The sequence below is a fragment of the Orycteropus afer genome, unplaced genomic scaffold (assembly GCF_000298275.1).
Source record: "Orycteropus afer afer isolate SDZICR_OR568_19922 unplaced genomic scaffold, OryAfe1.0 scaffold00216, whole genome shotgun sequence".
In the NCBI taxonomy this organism is placed as follows: Eukaryota; Metazoa; Chordata; class Mammalia; order Tubulidentata; family Orycteropodidae; genus Orycteropus; species Orycteropus afer.
Window position 1 is genome coordinate 281,368 of NW_006921803.1, and position 23,960 is coordinate 305,327.

Genomic DNA, 23,960 nt, shown 5'->3' on the forward strand with positions numbered 1-23,960 from the left:
AAATGGAAAGGAAAAAATTCTGGTTATTCAAAACACTACTAAAAGCAACAAAATAAGAGTCCTCACACTTCCAGATCTCAAAACCCACTATACAGCCAAAGTAGTCAAAACATCCTGGTACTGGTACAATGACAAGCATATAAAAGAGTGGAACAGAATTGAGAACCCAAAAGTAAATCTTTGACAAAGGGCCAAAACCCATTAAATGGAGAAGAGATAGTGTCTGTAACAAATGATGCTGGTAAAACTGGATATCTATTTGCAGAAAAATAAAACAGGATCCATATCTAACATCGTATACAAAAACTAACTCAAGATGGATCAAAGACATAAACATAATACCTGAAACCATAAAATATATCATCACAGAAAAAATATGGACAAACTTAGGGGCTCTAATACATGATATAAGTAAATTACAGAACTGGGAAAACACAAACAGCAGAAGATAAACTAGGACCTCCTAATAATTAAATACTTACACAATTTAAAAGACTTCCCCAAAATACACTTGACCAATGAAGAAATGCAGGAGGCCAACAAACACATGGAGAAATGATCACTATCATTAGCCATTAGAAAGATGAGAATCAAAACAACCATGAGATATTATCTCATGCCAATATTAAAAGCAAAATTTAAAAAAAAATGCTGGCAAAGATATGGTGAGATTAGAACTCTTATACACTGATAGTGGGACTGTAAAAGCTGCAACCTCTGTCGAAAAGGTATGGTGTTTCTTTAAAAAGTTGGAAATTGAAATATGCTAAGATCCTGCTATCCTACCACTAGACATATAGCCTAGAGAAATAAAAGCCATGACACGAACATATATATGCACACTCATGTTCATCACAGCACTATTTACAATAGCAAAAAGTGGAAATAAAACCTAAGTGACTGTCAACCTATAAATGGCTAAACAACCTAGGTTACATAAACACAATAGAATAACATGCTATGCTAAAAACTAATGATGAATCTGCAAAACACCTCATAATGTGGATGGAGCAAGGGACATTGTGCTGAGTGAGGCTAGTCTATATATGTTTTTATATGTGCTGCAAATATATACATGAATATAGTAGAGCATATAAGGATCAAAATTATGAAAACTTCTTAACCATAATCACAGATCTAGAGGGAATGATTCACTGGGCTTGAAGCTCAAGATCATAATCTTGGAAGATATGAAGGTCAACTGGCATAACATAGTCCACAAAAGGAATGTTCTACATCTTACTTTGGTCAATAGTGACTGTTCTGGTTATCTAGTGCTACTCTGATGAGAATATATCACAAATGGGATGGCCGTAACAAACAAGAGGTTATTCTTGTAATTTGGAGGCTTTAAGTCCAAGTTCAAAGGACGAGGCTCTAGAGGCTGGGTGAAAGCCCCTCAACCTTGGGGTCCAACTCTGCCTCCTGCTCCCGGCCCACTGGAGCTAGAGGCATTTCTTCACTGAGACAGCTGCTGACTGCTAAGGCTGAGAAGCCTCAAGGTTGACAAGTCAAAAGGCACAGTCCTGATGTTACCAAACCACATGGCAGGCCATTAACTTAAGTCCTCATAAGTCCCAAGGTCGGTAGAGCAGAGCAGGCTGCTGAGCAATGACATGGCTACATGCAGGGTCCAAGCGTGCCATAGGCTAGAGACCATTCTCAAGACTTCTCCTTAAATACAGGAAGCAGACCATGTTCCCAAAGGAATAATATCATAAAATATCACATAAATAAAATTTTGTTGAAGATAATTAAAAAATAGTTTCAACAGTATATCCACAGGGAACTGCCAGGAATTCAAGCAGGATTCAGAACAGGAAGTGGAAGAAGTGATATCATTGCTGATGTCAGATAGATCTTGGATGAAAGCAGAACATACAAGAAAGACATTTACCTGTGTCTTATTGACTATGCAAAGACATTTACATGTGTGGATCAGAACAAATTATGGATAATAATGCAAAGAAGGGAATTCCAGAATACTTAATTGCACTCATGTGGAAAATGTGCATAGACGAAGAGGAAGTCATTTCAACAGAACAAGGGCTTTACAATCAGAAAAAGTGTGCATCAGGCTTATATTCATTAGCCATACTTATTCAGTCTTTATGCTGAAGAAATAGTCTGAGAAGTTGGACTATATGAAGAAGGGGAAATCAGTATTGGAGGGAGACTAATTAATAACCTGTAATCTGCAGATGACACAACTTTGCTTGCTGAAAGTGAAGAAGACTTGGAGGAATTACTGATGAAGATCAAAGACCACAGCATTCCATATGGATTCTTCCTCCACATGAAGTGCACGCGCACACACACACACACACACACATAAATTCTCAAAACAGAAAATGGAGAAAATATTGAAGTTGTCAAGGATTTCATTTTTCTTGGATCCATAGTCAATACTTACAGGAGTGGAAGTGAAGAAATCCAATACTATATTGTTTTGGGCAGATCTGTTGCAAAAAAAAAAACTTACTTAAAGTGATGAAAAGCAAAGGTATTACTTTGAGGATTAAGGTGAAGAATGAACCAATCTGTCTTGAAAGAAGTACAACCAGAATGCTCCTTAGATTTGAGGATGGCAAGATTTCATCTCATGTATTTTGCACATGTTATCAGGAGACCAGTCTCTGAGAAGGACATCATAGAAGTTCAGAAAGAAAGAGGAAGACCTTCAGGGAGATGGATTGACACAGTGGCTGCAACAATGATTCAAACATAACAATGATTGTGAGAATGCCCCAGGACCAGGCAGTGCTTTGTTCTGTGTAAATGGGGTTGTTATGACTCAGAACCAACTCCATGATACATAGCAACTTAAATAATATGTGATTTCTAGTAGTTTCCAAAATGAGCTCTTGTGGTGTAGAGGCTAAGAAATTTGGCTACTAATCAAAAGGTTGGTTGTTCAAACCCACCAGCTGCTCTGCAGAAGAAATATGACACACTCTGGTCTTGTACATATTTACAGCCTTGGAAACCCAATGGAGGTTAACTTGTGATTTTTTTTTTTTTTTTTGGAGCAGTTTCCAACACCTCTCTCATACTATTTTTTTATGTTTAAGAGGGGAATACAGCTATGTTTGCCTCTAAGTTATTGGAAGTTTGAATGAAACCAGATTATGTTTGTAAAAGGTCTTGGCATGTGACCAATTATTGAACAAATATTAATTTTTGTTCCTTCTTCCTAGTTCCACATCTTTATTCATCTTTATTCCTGGGCTTTTCCATTATTTTACAGTGTCTTTCTTTATCAAATACATTTCTAACTTGTAATAGATTGCAAAAGTAAAATAAAATAGGGCTAATCAAAAGGAAATATGACTATTGGTTCAAGCAGAGATTTTGATTTTATAAATAAAAATTGTCAGAGATGACATAGTACAAGATGACTTCATAGAAATATTTTCTCGTTCTACTCTGCAACACTTAATACTTCAATTGCCTATTACTATAACTTTTGCTCATATTCAACCTATGGCATAATTTGAAAATATATTTCAATATCTGGACTTTTAAGTGGACTCTCTAGAAGAAATAACAAGATATATTGTTTATCATTTTAAATTAAAATTTTCCAACTTCCACAAATGATTTTCCCTTCCTTGGAAAAAAATGAAAGTTAAACTGGCAATAAACCCATTTTCATGCTGCCATACAAAACATCATGACATTGAATTACTCAAGTTTTCATTAATTACCTTTTGGTATTATGCCCTTTGGGAAGTATTATTTTTTTTAATACATACTTCATAGCAGTTAAATCATAATGCTACCACGTCTACTCTGTGGACAATGTCACTATTTTGAGCTTCCATTAAATATATATATATATATATATATATATATATATATATATATATATATACATACACATATATATATATATATATATATATATATATATATATATATATACACATATTTTTTTTTTCAACAAATGAAAATAAGCCAAGACCTCAACATTCTGTCTAGAAAACTCAATGCCGCAATAATTTAATTAACGAATGAAAGTCAAGAATATTTTTGTGTGCATAAAATGTGTATGTCACTTAAAAGAGAGTGTTTAGAATGGAACTAATTGAGCTTCAGGTTGAGTTCTTCAGGTCAGTCATTTAGCATTTACTGTATGTAAATATCTACTTTGTTTGAGGCATAGTGCTATAGCTTTTCTTATGAAAAATAAGACACAATTCCTTGTCTGACAGGGCTCATGGCTTAATAAGAAAAAAGCATGTAAATAAATAGGTGTCTTATATCTTTGAATAATCAATTCTTACTAAATTACTAACTTTTGCGGGATTAATTATCATGCATATCACTCAGCTTCTACACCTATTAAAGTGACACACTTCTATAGGAGAGAAATCCAATAGATCTACCATCTCAGGACCATAGTACGGGGTGGCACCAGATTCAATTGGCACAACAAAATACATAAAAGCCTTGTTCCGTATCCTACATTGATGAGTAGTGACTGGGGTCTAAAAGCTTTCAAGAGGCCATCTAAGATGCAGCTAATGGTCTCCTAGTTTTGGAAGTGAAGAACACACACACAAATGGCATTTGGAAGCAGTCAGCTCTAGAACATGACGGCCCTCAAGACCAGAAGAACTAGATGGTGCCCAGCTACCAATGCCAACCACTCAGGAAATGATTAAATCTGGAGATCCTGGATAGAGTGGGAGGGAAAACATGGAACAAAATCCAAAAACTCAATAATGACCAGAATTACTGGTCAGATGAAATCTGATGAAACTTCCAATAATATGGCCCTGGAATACCTTCTGCATCTGGAATAAAATGTACCCTCAGGGACTGACTCTAAGCCCAATAGTTAACAAGATGGACACGCAGATCACTCAACCCAGGATGACACACACACATATTCCATGGTAATACATTCCTTAGAGCAATAGACCATGGGGACCAACATTCAAATTGAGGAAGTGCAGGACAAATGGGAGTGCATAAATATGAGGGGCACAGGGAGAGTGTTATAGGGTAGGAGGGGAGGAGACTGGGTTCGGGTTGGACATGGTAAATGGGGAATGGAACTAAATGTACACGAACATTGAATGTAAAACAAGCTCTTAAAATAATAACAAAAAGTAAAATAAAATGACATACTTCCTGTTACCAGGCTCATAAAAGTGTGATGAAAATTCAAGTGCTAATCTTTGAGCTGTTTCTTATTCCTCCCCACAACTAGGATGATCAGTGTTCATACAGTAAAAGAATAAAAATTTTAAGGATTGTTATATTTATTGTTTTTTTTCTTTCAGAAAGTTTTCAACTTTGACCTAAATCAACAAGTTTTGTTCACAAAATTCTCACTGACTCAATGCTATTTATACAGAATCTCAGCATGTTACCAATGTGTATTGACTTTTTTTTTACTTAGAACTCATCTTAACAATTTGCAATTGACTTTGAAATTGTTATTGTTGTCTCTCAAAATGTTATGCGTGATTACGTTCCCTCAACCCTTGTAGAAAATTAGTCTCATTCTGATATTTCATTCTTCCTTTGAGTATTATGTTGCTGTTGTTGTTAATGTGCCGTTGAGTCGGACTCAGCTCCTAGCGACCCCTCCTTGGGTTTCCGAGGCGGTATCACTACTGAAGTAGATTGTCCAACCTTCCTTTCGAGGAATGGCTTGTGGATTTGAACCACCAGCCGTCTGGTTAGTAGTCAAGTGCCTTAGGCACTACGCCACCAGAGATTACAGTATTAAGCAGGAGATTATTAGTTCTAAGATTGTTGAATCTATATTTGTCCTATATATTTTATCCTTAATATTGTCCTAACCTCTCAGAACTTCAGACAACCTTCATGGCCATTTATAAGTTTGGATACCCTGCCATGTCCTACTTAGGTAAATATAATAAATACTATTGAACATTGATGACCCCCCTCTAGAAGTTTATAATCTGAAAATATGTTAAAATTCAATGAAGATTCATGGATTAAGTTGGATGACAAGGCTAAAATATTATTATTATTATATACATATATAATTAGATAAAGTTTATATTATTAGATTTGTCAGTTCATTACTGGCTAAAGTATATAATCACTAATTTTTTTCCAATTCTATACTAGACATGATGCAAATTATATTAGTCAACTTTCACTGGGTTAATCTGTGCATAGTGTCCTAGGGCTGCTATAACAAAGTACCACAACATGGTGTCGTAAAAGAACAGAAACGTGTTCTCTAACGGTTTTGGAAAGGATACATCTGAAAATGAAGTGTCTAAAAGGCCGTGCTCTCTCTGAAGCATCTAGGGTAGGCTATTTCCTTGCCTTTTCCTAGCAATCTGATGATTGCTGGCAGTCTTTAGTCTTACTTGGCTTATAGATGCATCACCCTACTTTCTGCCTCTGTTGTAATATTTAGTATACTCCCTTTGTGCCCCTTTGTGTCTTCACATGCCTTTCTTATGAGGACATCAGGCATTGGATTTAAAACCGTTTCTAATACATGATGACTCCATTTTAACTCGATTACATCTGTAAAGACCCTATTTTAAAATATGGTCACATTCATATGGGAGCTCTGGTAGCATAGTGCCTAAGGCACTTGACTGCTAACCAGAAGGCTGGTGGTTCAAACCCACCAGCCACTCCTTGGAAGGAAGATAGGGCAATCTACTTCCATAATGATACTGCCTTGGAAACCCAAGGAGGGGTCGCTGTGAGTCGGGTCTGACTTGATGGCACATAACAACAAACAACAACATAGGCTCCAAGCAGACTTAAATTTGAGTAAGGGCACTATTCAATTCAATATACTTTGTAACAACCCCCAAAATTTCATGTTAATAAATTGGCAGCAGGATGACTGAGGCTCTATTTCACAACATAGCAATATTGTCTTTTTGTCTTCTGAGAGATCCAGCTGAAGGATTAGCATTTATCTGGCACATGCTATTCTTGTGGCAGAGTTAAAACCAAGAGAAATAGCAGAATCACAAAAAAATCTTAAAGCTTCAAGTTCACTTCTTCTCCTATTTCACTGGCCAAAGCAATTCACCATGGCTAAAATTTATGACAATACCTATGGGAAGATATTCCTCATGTATCACAAGACAATGGAGCCCTGATGGCACAGGGATTAAGCAATTGGCTGCTAACCGAAAGTCTCGTGGTTCAAACCCACCAACCTCTTTATAAGAGAAAAATGTGACAATTTACTTCTGAAAAGATTTACAGCTTTGGGGCAGTTTTACTCTGTCCTAGGAGTTCTGGTAGCATAGTGCCCAAAGCATTTGACTGCTAAAGAGAAGGCTGGTGGTTCAAAACCACCAGCCACTCCTCAGAAGGAAGGTGGGCAATCTACTTCCATAGTTATACAGCCTTTGAAACCCAAGGAGGCGTTGTTATGAGTTGGGTTCGACTCCACAGCAGTCAGTTTGGTTTTTCATAGGGTTGCTATGAGTTGCAATCAACTTGAAGACAAAATTATTATTTTTTGTTTGTTTTATCATATGATGGTGGATGTTGTTGTTGTCTTTAGGTGCCAGCAAATAAGTTCCAACTCATAGAGACCCTATGTCCAACAGAATCAAACATTGCTGGATCCTGCACCATCCTTACAACACCTGCTATGCTTGAGCCCATTGTTGCAAGCATTGTCTCAATCCATCTCATTGAGGCTCTCTCCTTTTTCTATGACCCTTTACTTTACTAAGCATGATATCTTTCTCCAGGGACTGGTACCTTTGGACAACATGACCAAAGTAGGAGACAAAATCTGGCCACTGTCGCTTCTAAAGAGCATCCCACCTGTTCTTCTTCCAAGACAGATTTGTTCATTCTTCTGGCAGTCAATGGTATTTTCGGTATTCTTTGCCAATACCACAATTAAAACTCATCAACTCTTTTTTGGTCTTCCTAATTCATTGTCCAGCTTTCACATGAATATGATGCAATTGTAAATACCTTGGTTTGCATTAGGACACTTTAATTCAAAGTGATATCTTTTTCTCCTTAACATTTTAAAAGAAATAGTTTTCAATGGATTTGCCCAGTGTACTGCCATGTCTGATTTCTTGACTGCTGTTTCCATTGGTGTTGGTTGTGGACCCAAGTAAAATGAAATCCCTGACAACTTCAATCTTCTCTACATTTATTATGATGTTGCTCATTGGTCTAACTGTGACATTTTTTTGTTTTCTTTATGTTGAGATATAATCCATACTGAAGACTATAGCCTTTGATCTTCATCACTATGTGCTTCAAGTGTTCTTCACTTTCAGCAACCAAGGTTGTGTCATCTACACATTGCAAGTTGTTTGTAAGTCCTCCTTCAATACCGATGCCATGTTCTTCTTATAGCCCAGCTTCTTGGATTATTTGCTCAGTATACAGATTGAATAAGTATAGTGAAAAGACACACACTTGATGCACATCTTCCCTGATTTTAAACCATTTGTTATCCCCTTGATCTGTTCAAACAAGTGTCTCTTGGGCTATGTACAGTTCCTCATGAACACAATGAAGTGTTCTGGGATTCCCATTCTTCACAATGTTAACCATTGTTTGTTATGATCCACACAGTAAAATGCCATTGCATAGACAATAAAACACAGGTAAACATCTTTCTGGTATTCTTTGCTGTAAGGCAAGATCCATCTGACATGAGCAGTAATATTCCTCACTACATGTGTTCTTTTGATTCCAGTTTGAATTTCTGGAAACTCCTTGTCAATATATGGCTAAAACCATTTTTGAATTATCTTCAGCAAAATTTTACTTGCGAGTGATATTAATGATATTGTTTGATAATTTCCACATTCTGTTGGATAACCTTTCTTTGGAATGGGCACAAATATCAATCTCTTTTAATCAGTTAGCCAGATAGCTGTCTTCCAAATTTCTTGGCATAAATGAGTAAGGACCTCCAGCACCACATACGTTCATTAAAAACCTCTCAATGAGTGTTCCTTCAATTCCTAGAGGCTTGTTTTTTCACCAATGCCTTCAGTGCAGCTTGAACTTTTTGCTTTAGTACCATTGGTTCTTGATTATATGCCACTGTGTGAAATGGTTGAACCTTCATCAATTGTCCTTTTCGTTTTTTTACAATGACTCTTAGTATTCTTTCTATTTTCCTTTGATGTTTCCCACATTGTTTAACCTTTTGCACACAGGATCCTTCAGTATTGCAATAAAACTCACTGCTGTCAAGTCAGATCCAACTCATAGCAACCCCTCTTGGGTTTCCGAGGCGATATCACTACAGAAGTAGATTGCCCAACCTTCTTTCTGAGGAGTCAAATGCCTTAGGCACTATACCACCAGAACTTCCAATATTTCAATAGGAGGCTTGAGTTATTTCTTCAGCTGGTTCAACTTGAGAAGTCCTGAGAGTATTCATCCCTTTTGGTTTTCTGAATACCAGATCTTTGGACATATTATTATAATACTTTATTTTCGAGAGTGGCCCTTTGAAATCTTTTGTTCAGCTCTTTTATTTCATCATTTCTTGCATTTGTTTTAGCTACTCTCCATTCAAGAATAAGTTTCAGAGTCTCTTTTGACATTGATTTTGGTTTTCCTTTCCTGTCTTTTTAACAGCCTTTTGCTTTCTTCATGTATGATGATCTTGATGTCATCCAATAACTCTCCTGGTCTTTGGTCAGTGATGTTCAATGTGTCAAACATATTTTTCAGATGGTCTCTAAATTCGGGTGGGATATATTACAGGTCATATTTTTGCTCTTGTGGACTTGTTTGAATTTTCTTCAGCTTCAACTTGATTCCTCATATGAGTAATTGATGGTCTGTTTCACAGTCAGCTCCTGGCCTTCTTTTGACTAATAATATTGACCTTCGCCATCACTTCTTTCCAAAGATGTAGTAGATTTGATTCCTGTTTATTCTGGTGAGGTCCATGTGTATCACTGCAGTTTGTGTTGTTTTAAAAAGGTATTTGCAATGAATAAATCATTGGTCTGGCAAAATTCTATCATGCAGTCTCTGGAATAATTTATGTTGCCATGGCAATATTTTCCAACTATCGATGCTTCTTCTTTCTTTCTAACTTTCACATTCCAATCAATAAGACACTGGAAAGAAATGTCTAATTCTATTATAGGTTGGAAAACAAGTAATTGTAAATAATAAAACAACATACTATAGACCTGACTTCTTCATACTTTTTCATTTCCTTGTCCAAAGCACAGCATATATTTACCTCACTCATAAGATGGGTTTACGAAAGATCTACAGTCCAGGATTTTGTAATAATTTCTACATCTTGGTCAATGTGATGTCTGTTAATCTGGGGTTAATGAAATAAATTACTAACTCATGTGCCTCTCTCTCCCTAGACATACACACTCACAAATACACGCCCCCCCCACACACACACACAAGGGAGCAAGGGCAAGATAATTTCAATAAATGCTTCTATTAAGAAAGGGGAAGAATGGGTAGTCACTGGCCCGTAGAATTCTATAATGTATCAGTAATGCTCTGAGATCTAGTCCTAATAATGGTACCAGACAGCTGATCTTCAGTCCATTGTTGTCCACTCTCCTTAGTTTTCCTCCTGCATGGTCTTACCTTCTCATTTTCTTTGTTGGAATAGACACGAATGGTGAGGGATATTCCTGGCCATACAAATGGGATTTTTTTTTTCCTTATGTACTCACAATAATCTTTAATACAGGTTGAGTTCTTTTGGTAGTACAAGTTCTCAGAAACCTACTTGGCTGTTTTATCTATTTGATTCCAGCAAACACCATATGCTGACTGATAACCACCACTCTTTTTGAGATCCAAGTCTTTTTCAGACTTAGTTACAAGACACTTAACACATTTAAGACTTCTGTGGGGGATTCAGGCTCTTAACCTTGTTTCCTGGAGATACTTGGTCTAACTGAAAGTTTGAGCCGAAACTTAATCTATTTAGAAAACTTAATTTGTGTTGATTATGCCCTTGATGTTGATGCTGGTTGACTCATTGTATATGATAAATTTTCTGTCATCCTGCTTTGATTAAGCTTGAAGTAGGAGTTTTCTGGCATTTCTGCCTACTGATAGGTGACAGGGGAAGCACATGGCAAAGACCCCAGAGAATCCAGGCTTACATCCTGCTCATCCTGATATTCCTTTTGTTTTCCTCTGGCCCTGCCTTTCCCCCTCCCCCACACTTAAATTGTATCTCACATATTATTTTACAATTCATGTTGATTTTGAAAGTGCTTTATGACTCAGTGACATCACTGGTCTTCATCAATTTGCAGACCTTCACCAATTTCCAGGAATATCATAGCAGGAGAAATATTGGAGTCTCATTTTCAGGATGTGTCATATATAAGGTATTTATAATGTTTGCAACTGGGTGATCTACTTCTCTAGAGACATGGCCTTGGAAACCCAAGGAGGGGTCACTATGTGTCTGACCTGACTCCGCAGCAATGAGTTTGATCTTTTTTCTTTTTTTTTTTTAATGTTTGCGAACTTATTTTTAGGACACAATTTCCTCACTACAAAATATCAACTAACCTTTGTTTTCCAGGGGAAAATGTTAGTCTAAAAATGCATATTTTTTGGAGAAGAATAATATACTTTTTTGCAAACAAAATAATTTGCTTTATGGCAGAATAATTTGTTATTGTGGTTAGCGATGCATTTTCACACCACAGGCCTCAGCTTACAGACAAGAAGTCACATTGATAGTTATGTGAGCACAAATATAAATAAACACAGAAAATAAATAAGTGAAGTATATTAGCATAGTGGCTAAGACACTTGCCTGCTAACCAGACGGCTGGCGGTTCAAACCCACCAGCCACTCCTCGGAAGGAAGGTTGGGCAATCCTACTTCCGTAGTGATACTGCCTCAGAAACCCAAGGAGGGGTCGCTATGAGTCGGGGCCGACTCGATGGCACATAACAACAACATATTAATTAAATATCAATGAGCACTATTTGTACTGCAGCATGAAGTCTAGTGTATTGTCACATAGGTTCTCTATTTGACTTTTTTATCTCCAGTTCTACACCTAAGAAAGAAGGCCTTTGTCTATAGCTTGGACCATTGCTCTGGAATTTTATTTATTCTTACTGCCATTTGTTGTTAAAAACCTCTTTCTAGACTCCTGCAAGTGTGTGGACCTAACAAAGCACTGAGGAAGAAATCATCCTCTCCAAAATCAGTGGAGTTCCTGTCACATATTCTACAAATTAAACCAACAAAGAGATCCTTAAAGTTTTATGTTCTTGAAAAAAACTCTAAACACTTAAGAGATTTCAGTGTTTTATTGGATGAATACTGTGGATTTACAAATGTTTATAATCTCAGTTCCTCCTATCACATGTCCTTTTGCTGTTTTTTTAACTTATGTCAAGGTTCATCTTGCCTCTCCCTACTGAATGGCACTAGGTTTCATCTACTTTACCTGAAGTCAACTTGACCCCTCTCTTATAACTGACTGCAAAAAAATTATTGGAGGAATCTTAGGTTCTAGTTATTTATATTAAAGTGAATAAATCTTAAAATTTTGATATATTGAGGTAGCTGGGGTGTGCTGATTCTGGCCTCTAGTTAGAGTGCACGCCCATCTTTCTTTTCTGTTAACCAGCAATACTGTTTTTATAAATTACTTTTTATTTTTTTTAATTATAAGTTGATCATCTTTCTTCAACAACAATCTTCTTAGATACCAGATTCTGCTTAACAGTTTTGGATACTTTTTAATATATATATATATGATGAAATATAATTCTTGTGTGAGACATGCTAAAAACTCACTGCTGTTGAGTCAGTTCCAGTTCTAGCCCTATTACTGTAAGTGCTCTCCCTGAGCAATCTATCAGAACTCATGGATCATTTACAGTTGTTTATCTAGATAAAAGCTTAGGTTCTAGAATGAAATTGGCTAATTCAAATGCCAGTTATATTATTCACCAGCTTTGTGACATTGATATGTTTCTTGCCTCTCTGCCTTTTTTTTTCACCTTTCTAGAATGTATAATTGGAGCTCAATAAATGCTAGCTAGAATTTTGCTTAGATTGACCTTCTTCTCATTCTTTTCTTGATTTCCAAAACCCAATTAAAATGCCATTTTCTCTATGAGAAACTTCTGGGAGTTCCTCAAGGGGAAAAGAAAAAAACTCCTCAGGTTTTCTTTTGTGTTTCAAATGCATTTGTGTAAAATTTTGCTAAAGAGCCTTTACTATCTATAGCTAACTTCTTATTTCTTGCTCCATCTCCCTAGTAGACTACTAGTAGTTTAATAACAGTGGTCTCTGGGAAGCAGGGACACTGGTTTTCTTTGAATTCTCAATATTTAGCATGTAAAAACTGTTTAATAAATATGAATAAGTAAAAATATAAGGCATGAATACATTGAATTATCAAGTAGATCATATGCAATAAATGCTTAATGTAGAATTAGTAATTTAAAAACACAAACTAAAAATTTTTATCTCAAGAGGCTGGACAGATAATATTAACAAAAATTAGTAATGTTTAGGAGTACTCTAGCTTTAGTGATTTATTTTATATTCCCCTGTGAAACGTTAAGAAATATCAGCCATGTTCATAAAGTGTGTTATCAATGGAAAGGGATGGAGGCTGACTTGCTGCTTGTTTCCAATGATGCAATACATTTAGATTCAGTTCCTTCCCAGTTGAATTTAGTTTATTACCTTAGGAGAGACTCATTCACTATATTTAAAGTAGCTATAACTCGGTGTCATAAATATTTTCCAAAAAAGGAAATCTTCATTTGTTGAAGACATACACCAGAAGTTAATGATTTCTCTATAAAATATTTTATTTTCTTTATATTAATAATTCTAATGAGGTGAATTTTACTTCCTGAAGTGATTTTGCTTAAGAATGCCATTAAAAACCAGTCAGAGTTTAGATGTCAATAGATCACAGAGACTAATCACAACTGTCGAGTGGGATCCGACCCATAGCGATCCCTCCTTGGGTTTCCAAGGCTATGGAAGTAGATTGCCCAATCTTCCTTCCCAGTAGTGGTTGGTGGGTTTGAACCACCAGCCTTCTGGTTAGCAGTCAAATGCCTTAGGTACTACACCACCAGAGGTACTAAAGTTAGAGAGGATTTGGAACTGTGTTAGAAATTTTGATTTTCTTCCCAATATGAAAAAAGAAAATATGTTATGACAGAAGAGAAGAAAAGAATGATGGACAGTAGGAAGAAGAAAGGAAGGAAGTAAGTAAATAAAGGAATGGGAAAGGGAAGGAATCTTATAAATACCTATACTAGATCAAACTTTAGGACATTTGAGAGAATCATTCTTCAATCAATGTCACTAAGTCTTCTTTGTTGAAATGCTCAGTGTTACATTTATACTATTTATAATAACCACCACAATTTTCCAGTTAACATTTAGGGTCAGATTTTAGCACTCATCCAAGGAGAATGTGTTCACTTTACCTCTGGTAGGATGTCACTGCTATAAAAATCTGAGAAGAATCCTGACTCTGGTCACATTCCTTATCACCAGTATATATCAGCCATGGATAGAACTCTGGCACTAGAAACTGGAATTTGGATGCATTCTTTAGTGAGAGTTTTGTTCATTACCCTAGGATAGTTTGTAATATCTTTGAGAGCTGATCAGAGTTGTTAATTTTCATTCTAGTATAAAAATTGAGCAATCATGGAAAGTTTCAAAAATAATTGTGCAGTCATGAAACTTCATCACTGCTGAAAACTCATACTGACTGTATTTGTATTCTGAACGGACCCTACAAAAGATTGGTAGAATGTGTCTCAATATTCATTCTCTTTCCCTGGTTTTTCTGCATTGGCTCTTATTTATTATTTGCATCAAGTTAGGAAACCATTTTCCATGTACCAGTGCTATCTCCATTGTGATCTGGACATCAAGCTATGGCACTTTCCATTATTTTTTGCTCCCCTATAGTGAGGACAAGGAGCTCTGGTGGTGTAGTGTCTAAGGCATTTGACTGCTAACCAGAAAGTTGGTGGTTCAAACCCACCAGCCACTCTTGGAAGGAAGATTGGACAGTCTACTTCCATAGGGATACTGCTTCAGAAACCAAAGGAGGGGTCACGATGACTTGAATCCAACTTGATAGCAGTGAGTTTGGTTTTTGGTTTTATAGTGAGGATGTAAGAAGTAATTTCAAATATGAGAAAATAGAATTCTTCTCAGCCATTCACCATTCATCATGTCTCAGTAGTGTTAAAAGCAGAACAAACAAACTTTATTTTGAGAAGAAACTAAGAAGATACGATTTTATTGCTTTAAAACACCTAGGGAGTACATAGCTTATGAGTAAGAATAAGACATCATTTTAAAAGTTGGTTATATATATATATATATATAAAATAAAGTATATGATTGTCAAATCAGACAATCAGATTCAAGAATAGGAGTGATTAGAGCTTGTTTTGAAAAACAAAAGTAAACAAAAAATCCAAAAAACAAAAATAATACAAACACTTATTTGCATTCTAGCCCCAAATCAGCATAATAGAAGAAGGGAAGAGTGATATATAAATAAATATGTTTATAAAGACATCACTGCAGCAAAGATTTGGCAAATGTAAGAGACGTGATGAAATAATAACCCCATGGAAACTCAACCAATATACACAGAGCAAAAACTGCAGTTTCACTTTTTTTACATTTGTGGCTATTCCTTTAAAAAAACCATTTGCCACACAAAAAATTGAAAGTGAATGGTTGTTTCTTGGCACAGTAGTGGCAAGAGGGACAACATCATTAACTGTTCACACTATTTCAATTCAGTGAAAGACTAGAATAAGCCTTTACGGCATAAAAGAATCATATCCAAATATAATGAGAATTGTGGTTTATCTTGCAAACAACTTAAGAAGTGGATGGTATGGAGAAACACAGATTTTATAATCAAACACATTGGGATTTGAAATTTGGCTCTGTTACTAATTATATAACCTTGAGAATGAGTGATTATATATATAGGTTAGTACGTTAAAATCCCATCCCTGTTATTCTAAAAGTAAATTAGTGTTCTCAGTTTACAGATGAAAAAACTGAGACAATGTTAAAGTGATTTGCCCCAGGCCACATAGTGAATACGGAATAGGACATAAATTTAGACTTAGTCTTGCCTATTTTCAAAGTCCATGAGTTATTCATTACAAACGTCAGCTAAACTATCTATAAAATGTGAAGTAGAGGCCAGATAAAATTAGAGTATACATTGACAACTAGCCTTCTTCTCCCACAGAGTAGGGGTATGATATATATAAATTTCCCTTTATTTTCCCTCTAGAGACCTGAGTAGGTCATGAACTTAGTAACCAAATTGCCTCTACACAACTGGAATAAAAAGTGAAAAGTCAGCATAGAAGTTGATATATTATTTAGTTTCTATAAATAAATTTTCTGTAATTTATATAAAATAATTAACTTAATCTTTCTCCTCCTGTTCATTAGAATTGTATTCTCAGCTAAAACTAATGCCTTTATGATTTTGTATTATACTTTATGCCTTTAAGAATAACATGCACTCTATTTATTGTTATTCCACATTCTGAAATCTTGAACTCTAAATGGAAATATTTAGAAGAACAGCCAGTTCTGGAGAGCAGGAGATGCAAAATCAATATGAAATTTAAGAGTTACAATTCACACAGAAGGCATAATTGAAGTATATGGTGTAATTGGAAAAATTAATGGCTAGGTACTTAAGTGAGCTGTATGAGTGTATTAGAAGATCAGTATAGGAGTAATTGAAAGTACAGTATTGAAGTTTAAAAATTACTGGCCCTGTAAATAGAGAATAACAACATCTGAGGTATATAGGCACATGCATGATACTTTTTTAGCCTAAATTCCTTGTAACAACCTTGTTATCCAGGTTGAAAAGATTAAATGGCATAACACAGAAAAACAACTATCTCCGAGTTTTGTACAGTATTAGTGTTTCATATATGCTAAATTATTAGTTTATTATCTATGTGGAGAAAAATAAAGAAAATCCTAATAGATCAAATGTGGCATGAACTGCCATTGATGATTTGATTGGATTTTAGAAAGTAATGTGTATGATAAGAAAAGGAGAATTTTTCCAAATGGGAAGAGGAAAATAAGCAAACACTCGGAAACAGAAAGTACAGTGCTTCCTTGAGAAATAGTAGAAAAAACTCTCTGAGTAGAGCAAAAAATTTAAAGAGGGAATAGAACATTTGACAATAAAATGGAATGTCATATAGTCTAGTAATAAATATTATGTAAAATAATGTTAAAAAATCTATTTCAAATTATGGAAATATTTAATTAAACACAAGTATAGTTATAAAGTGGCTAATCCCAGAAAAACACAGTAAAAGAAATTCCACTTTTTATTATTATCTGTCATGTTTTTGTTAACCTCAAAATCTCAGTGGCTTAGCAGAAAGTTTATCTTCTTCTAATACTACAAGTATAATATGGATTAGCAGAGGTCTCTTAAAATTGTGGCTACCCCAAGACATAAAGCTGATGAGGACTCACACTATACACATTAATGCTAAAAAAGGACAAGGGAGAATGGCAAACCACACACAGCTCAAATGGTCAGAAAGGTTCAGCCTGAAGATGAAGTATATCATTTCTGCCATATTTTGTTGGCCAAAGCAAGGTACAGTCTACCTCATTCAAAGGGAGTGGAGAAATGCAATCCTCTGAGGAGAACAGAGTATTTTTAAACCCACTTAGTAAATATTCATCTTGAAGTACAGTTACTTGAGAAACTAAAAGGAAAAATAAAATTTTAAATCAATCTCTTCATCTAGAAACTTGTCTTCTAGAAATATAATTGGGAGTCCATTGGCTGAAATTGAAATCTACTATTTAGTGGACTTAATTTTGGCCAACACATCCCCATTTTTATTTCTAGAAGACAAGTCTGACAGTAATGCATACACTTACTTTGGTTTGTCTTCAAATTCTTAATTTCTTATTCACTTTTGAAGGGTCTTTTTGCTGGATATGAAATTCTTCTTTAAGAATCTTTTTTCTTTCAACACATTTGATATATTATCCCACCACCTTCTGGTCTTAGTGTTTTTTTCTTTTTTATTGATAAATCAGCTATTAATCTTATTGAGGATCTCTTCATGATGAATTCTTTCTCACTTGCTGCTTTCAAGATTTTCTCTTTGTCTTTGAACAGTTTGATTATGATGTGTTTAAATATGTACCTGTGAGTTTTTCCTCTTAGGGCTTCATTTATATTTGTACAGTGTAGATTACTATTTTTCATATTTATCAATATATTCCTTCTATTATTTTTTCTTCTTTCCTTTTGAGATTCCCAGTATACAAATTTTGGTATGCTTGATGGTATTCCACAGGTCTCTGACATACTTGTTTATTTTCCTTAATTTATTTTTCTTCTTTTTCATGGACTTGATAATCTCAATTGACCTGTCTTCAAGCTCTTTGATTCTTCTGCAAGCTTATGTCTGCTATGTTGTTGTTGTTGTTGTTATTTGCCACTGAGAGGGACCCAACTCATAGCAATCCCTCCTTGGGTTTCCGAGGCAGTATCACTATGGAAGTAGATTGTCCAATCTTCCTTCCAAGGAGTGGCTATAGAGCTCCATAAAGGATTTTTTGCTGTTGTTGTTTATTTCAGTTATGTACTTTGTAACTCTAGATTTTCTACTTTTAAAAAATTGTATATAATTTTTATATCTTCATTAATATTCTCTATTTGGTGAGACATTGTTCTCATAATTTGGTTTAGTTCTTTAGATAAGATTTTCTTTAATTTTTTGGACATACTTATAATTGCTGATTCACAATGTTCTTGTCTAGTAAATATAATGCCTGGCTTTTTCAGGGAGAAGTTCTAGTGATTACTTTTCCTTTTTTGAATATGGACCATACTCCTATTTCTTCATGCACCTTATAATTTTTGTTGAAAAGTAAGCATTTAAAATAATATATTGTAGAAGCTTAGGCAGTTATAGCTCCATTCATCAGGGTTTGTTGTTGCAATTATTCCTGCTGAAGGTTTGATTACTGACTTATCTGAGTTACTTGTTTGAAGTCTGTGTTTGTTATGTGTAGCCAGTGAAGTGCCCCTTTGGTAGCTTAAACCCTGTAACCCCTCCCCACAAAAAAAGAAAGAAAAAACAAACCCATACAATTAAGTTGATTCTGACTCATAGCACCCTCATACGCAGGGTAGAACTGCCTCTTCGGTTTTCCAAGACTGTGATCTTTATGGAAGCAGACTGCCACATCTTTCTACCATGGAGCAGCTAGTAGGTTAGAACGACCAACCTTTTGGTTAGCAGTCAAATGCTTTAACCAATTTGACACTAAGGCTCCTTTCGGGACTATAGTAAAACTAAAGAAGACAACTATGGGTATTTTGTAAAATACCAAATGGAAACAATTGAAGGGTCTCACTGATCTCTATGTCAGGAGCTCTGGTGGCATAGTGCCTAAGGCATTTGAGTGCTAAGCAGAGGGCTAGTGGTTCAAACTGACCAGCCACTCCTCAGAATGAATGCTACTGTTTTGGCAGTTTCTGTGAAAATTTTTGATGATTCACAACAAGCATTAACTCTTAAGATACTTACCTTTGTGGAAAGGCAACTAAGGCAATTTCACATTGTACCACTGGTAAATTAATTTTATACAAATAATGCTTATATTCTTGAAGAATTTAGGCTTGCTGAAGTGTGGTGTTATGTAAAATAAAACTGGATTAATGAAATTACTTCTATGCTTTAATCTTCAAAAGCAGCTTCTAAGAGAAATGCTTTGTACTATGCAATTGGAAGAAAATTGGGCTGTGATAGCTAATCACAACCACAAAGGAAGGCAGTGTGTAATAAAATACAAGCTTTCAGTGTGCAAACTAAGGGAGGTGACTTCCTCAAATAATATAACTCCTATTAGGTGAAATTTTATATGGATATTACTGGTAATACTAAGCTATTCAAAATATTCCCCATATTGCTATGAATTTTTCATTAACAAAATTCTTTATGAATCTACTAATTTGAGGTAAATCTAGATAGAGTAACAAAACTTCCTTTCTTTCTTTACTTTTCTTTCTTTTTTTTTTTTAAATAAAGTTCTATATCTAACATCATTGATATCCTTTTGGTCTTTAGACACTCAGCTATCACATTAGTTCTTCTTTTATCTGGCTTTTCCAATTATTGAATTCTCATCTGCTTCTGCTGTTACCTATATCATTAAACTAATATAAGTAAGGTCGTTATTCATTATGCATCTGGTACTCACTGAGTGTCTGTTTAATTCTACTAAAAAATGCAGATGTGAGCAGGGTATAGTTTCCATTATCTCAGTATGTTAGGGTTAATAGGCACATGAAAAATTATTACAAGAATTTTTAGAAGTGCTATTATGCTACCATAAGGAGCTGTAGTGGCACAATGCCTAAGGTAACCAGAAGGTTGGAGGTTCAAACTCACCAGCTGCTCCAAGGGAGGAAGATGGGGCAATCTACTTCAATGAAGATTTACTGCCTTGGTAATCCAACAGGGGTCACAATGAGTCAGAATTGACTCTATGGCAGTGTTTTTTGTTTTTTGTTTTTTTTTTTTTTTTGCTATCAGGAAGCTCTGATAAAGCTGTGGTTTAAACATTGGGCTGTTAACCAAAAGCTTGGTGGTTCAAACCAATCAGCTGCTCTGTGAGAGAAATATGAGACAGTCTGCTTCCTTAAAGATTTACAGCTTTGCCAATCTTCTATGGCAGTTCTACTCTGTCCTATAGGGTCACCATGGCCCAGCATCAACTCAATGGCAATTGGTTTGGCTGTTGGTTATTATACTATCAAAGAGAAAAGTAAAAATAAAGTGACTAATATATACTAAGGGTCCTAGGGAAGGCTTCAGAAAGGCAGAGACACTAAGATTGGTCTTATAGGCTATATGTGATTTTACCAGAAAAAATAAATAAATAATAGTAAGGTGGGCTTTCCATACAGAAATAGTTTGTGTGAAAGCACAGAGGCAAAAAGGTATAAAAGCATGACATGAAGGGAAATAGAAAGCCACTCTGGGCAATCCTGGGATACTGTACATGGGAGAACAGTGAAGATATTACTTAACAGAGAATGGATGCCTTGTTGTAAAAGGCTTTTTATGTAATGTAATAGAATTTATATGATGAAGATCAAAGACTGTTGTTTTCAGTATGGATTACATCTCAGCAGAAAGAAAACAAAAATAACCACAACTGGACCAATAACCAACATCATGATAAATGGAGAAAAGATTGAAATTTTCAGAGACTTCATTTTATTTGATCCACAATCAACACCAATGGAAACAACCATCAAGAAATCAGACAACATATTGCAAATCTGCTACAAAAGATCTTTAAAGTGTGAAGAACCAAAGATGTAACTTTGAAGACTAAGGTGTTCCTAACCCAGTGCATGGTATTTTCAATAGCCTCATATGCACGTGAAAACTGGACAGTGAATAAGGAAGATGGAAGAAGAGTTGATGCCTTTGAATTGTGGGGTTGGCAAAGAAGCTGAAAATATCATGGACTGCCAGAAGAACAAACAGATCTGTCCTGGGAGAAGTGCAGCCAGAATGCTTCTTGGAGGTGAGGATAGCCGACTTCATCTCACTATTTTGGTCATGCCGTCAAAAGGGACCAGTCTCTGGAGGAGAATACCATGCTTGGCAAAGTGGAAGGTCAATACAAAAGAGGAAGGCACACAACAGGATGGATTGACACACAGTGGCTGCAAAAATGGGCTCAAGTATGGCAAAGATTGTGAGGATGGCACAGGACCAAGGGTCACTATGAGTTGGAGTGGACTCCATAGTGCCTAACAACCCAACAACAACAATAGAATTTGGAGAATCTCTGAGATTTTTAAAATAAAAATTCAATATTTTCTATTTAAATTGTGAAATAGTAATATGAATCCACTGCCATTAAGTTGATTCTGACTGACAGTGACCCCCATTGGATTTCCAAGGCAGTAAATCTTTATGAAAGTATATTGCCCCATCTTTCTTCTACGGAACAGTTGGTGGGTTTGAACTGCCGACCTTCTGGCTAGCAGTCAAATGCTTAGGCACGCCACCAGAGCTCCTTGAAATAGTAGTAATAATAATAAATGTTTACTAAGCCAGACATGTTTTATTTTGTTGCTTTATTATGACAATTCCCAAAATGTATGGGAATCTTATGACATGTGGTTCAGATGCTACATTTCCCTCTGAGTTTTTCTTATTTTCTTTGTATATTTATTTCTCCTGAGCTCTTTACTTATTTTGTTTTTTATAGATTTTTTTTTCTACATGTGTCTTTGCAAAGTATCTCAATTCCCATTTTGAAGGAAGCTTGGTATGAATGTACACATAAATGAAATATATTTACTACTTAAATAATGATACTGTGGATCTATTGATTTTACATAAAAGAAACAATGTTACAACAAATAGACTTCATCTATATCTCTGGTTATGTGTCTCACAAATATTGCCAGATGATTGTTTTAACTACATGGGAAAATATGAAGAGCTCAATGAAAGCTATTATTACTATGGGAGATGTAGCCCTCAAGCAATCTACTTTTTAATGAGTCTTTTTCTGTGGTCCACAAAAAATGCACTATTTTAAACATACATTCACTTTGAACATTATTCCTTTATTCTAAGATTCCTTTTTATCTATCTCAAGTTAGTAGTCTTATAAACAGTTAAACATACCACACATACACACAGACGCACACACATACACTAACAATAGAGAATATCTGACAAGTTGAGGTGCAAGATCAACCTATAAATATAAATCTTGCATTGTGGCTGCAAATGTTTCCATGAAGAATGTGTGATATTATTTTGAAAATATTTGTCATTTTGAAAGGCTATTCCTTAGTAGCCAATTTCATTATTAATTCTTTGAGTATCTGAAACATTTAAACTTCTAATAATTAGGCTGAGGCAAAAATGTCTAAATAAATAGGAATTCATGTTAACTGTTATATTTTCATGAGAGCTGTGGGCTTATTAGACTTACATAAAACCAACTTGAATAACTTGAATATTTGGAAAAAATGCAAAGTCAGCCTTCAAAGAGATTTATTCTCTATATATATATTAGAGTAAGGTTTCAAAAAAGTGATTGTCTATAAATTCTTATTGTCTAAAATTATAGCTTTGTATACATATCATGTTTATTGCAATCTTTCCAAGGTTCTCTATTATCTATTGTAACAACAAACAAGTACATTTAATAATTAAGTTAGAAGAAGGATGACTTTCTAGAAATATCTTCTTTATTATTCTGGTACTTTTTAATTCATAGCATACATTCAGTTATTTATGTCAAGTATTTTAATTAAGTCAGATATGAGCTGATATTCTTTGAGAAACATCAAGTATTGGACATTTCATAGTAAAACCAAAAAAAAAAAAAACAACTCACTGCCGTGGAGTTGAATCTGACTCATAGCGACCACTCCTTGGGTTTCCAAGGCAGTATCACTACAGAAATAGATTGCCCAACCTTCCTTCCAAGGAGTGGCTGGTGGGTTTGAACCACCAGCCTTCTGGTTAACAGTCAAATGCCTTAGGCACTACACCATCAGAGCTCCCCATTTCATTGTAGAAAGGCTTAATATAAATAACTCATTAAAGCAGTCTTTATTAAGAAAGGAGACTGTGAAGGATAGAGAATCAATAGGATGATAACTACTTAAGCTAACTTTTTCATTCATTAGTTTAAAGTTGAATTCCAAAATTCTCCTTGTGCCCATCATGAAGTCCTGGTCTCTTCTTCCTGATTTCTTTCGTTACCTACTCTTTCTAATTATCTTTTGTCTTCTTTCAACAATTGCTTATATGCCAAGTGCAAATGGCATTCTGGCACTTTTAATTTTTCAATTGTGACTTTCCCTTTTATAATCAAGCATCCTAGGCTTTATAAATTGACAATTAACCAA